The following is a 1,880-nucleotide window of genomic DNA, read 5'->3' as shown; positions in this document are numbered from 1 at the left end:
AATGGTATCCGCTGCCAAGGCTACGTGGACGATATAGTGATTATTGCCAGAGGGAAGTTTGAGAGTACCCGCTGCGACATCGTTCAAAGAGGCTTAAGATTAACAAAGGAATGGTATGCCAAGTGAGGGCTGAGTATAAATCCAGCTAAATCCGCCATCGTTCCATTTACTAGGAAAAGAGCCCTACCGGCCATGAGGGACATTACCTTGGATGGGGTCGTGGTCAATGTCGCCAGCGAAGTGAAGTACCTAGGACTAATGGACGAACTCCTACCTGAGTAGATTGATGAGGATGTGCCAAATGAGTGTCCGACATGCGGAGAGACCTCACATGACTCTAAACATCTCTTCGCATGCCCGGAAAACCCGACAACCCTAACGGTCTTGTCCCTGTGGACCAACCCTACAGAAGCTGCACGCTTCCTAGGGCTGCCGTTAGTGGAACTTGATGACAACGACTGAGATACCAACCGTCCTGGGCGGGGTTGTTGTAGCCGCTACAACAACAACCTAGGACTAATCCTGGACACCAAACTTCGATGGAAGAAACGTGTGGATGCGACCACATCCAAGACCACGAAAACATTAATGGTGTAAGCGTCTGTCGGGAAAATTCTGGGGTTGTAGCCCCAGGATCCTAAGATGGCTTTACACCATGATAGAACAGTGTCCAATGACAGCGCTGGAAGTGGTCCTTGAGCTCGAGCCCCTTTATATAACCATAGAACAGGTCGTCAAAAGAACTATTCTCAATTTTGCCAGACAGAGATTTGGAAGGCGTAAGGTCATTTTCTCCAAGAGCATGGGGAAGCTGGGTCCTCGCTCCCGCTAGCCCGGCTTCCGAGGGATGACATATGTAGAGCTATAGTTTTTGAAACGAGATTTAAAATTGAGTTAAGCAGTAAAGCAACCTGGAGTACCTGCTCCTTCGAGAGACTCCTTCATAATAGTACATTGCAGTGGTACACCGACGTCTCAAAGACCCCAGAAGGAATAGGGGCTGGAAGCTCTGGACCTAGGTCCAGTATCTCAATCCCTATGCGGAAATACCCGACCATATTTCAATCTCAAGTCTACGCCATCTATTTGTGTGCGGAGACCATCATAAATAGAGGATACCGTAATGAGAGAATTGTGACAGTCAGGCGGCACTCACTCATCAAACTGGCGTGGGTGCCTGGCCATATGGGAATAGATGTGAATGAAGCGGCGGATTGTCCCGCTAGAGAGGCGGTAGCCTCCCAAAGGAGAGGATAAGAATACTAACAAGTTTTCTTACAGGACACTGCAGACCAAGAGGGCATCTGTATAGGCTGGGGATACGATCACATGACCTTTCCCGGTTCTGCGACATTTCCAGTGAAACATCACTCCAATTCCTCATCGAGTGTGGTGCAGTCAGCAAAAGACGTGAGATGAGTTAAGGCTCAATGTGGCCACAGCTAGAGCATATTCATTCTTTATTCCCGAAGAAGCTTTGGAACTTCCTGAGGGATCTTGGCTTGGAGGAAATATTATGAAGAGCAGAGGACACAATAGATCATTAGGTCGCAGTGCATACCTCATCATATTATATATCTATCTATCTATCTATCTACTACTAGTCGACACGCGCAATAGGGGTGAGCTTTTTATCCTTGATAGAACGCTGAACGATCGCTCGGCGTTGGCAACCGAGACTGGCAATGTGCAGCACATTCGCAAAGCGAGACAGGTGTTTCTAAATTTTTAATGTGATCGCATTTAAGTGGTCAAATGAAGGTATGCAGTCCTTAGAATTTTCAGCAAAATTCGCCCTATAAACGGTTTTCAGGTGCATCATTTCATTTGAATTATATTCGAACACATCAGAAGGATATTTTTTGCAAAGGAAAGTGCTG

The sequence above is a fragment of the Rhagoletis pomonella genome, unplaced genomic scaffold, assembly GCF_013731165.1.
Source record: "Rhagoletis pomonella isolate Grant_MI unplaced genomic scaffold, Rhpom_1.0 Rhpom_scaffold_00004, whole genome shotgun sequence".
NCBI lineage: Eukaryota > Metazoa > Arthropoda > Insecta > Diptera > Tephritidae > Rhagoletis > Rhagoletis pomonella.
The sequence above is the reverse complement of the archived record's forward strand: the minus strand, read 5'-3'. Positions refer to the sequence as shown.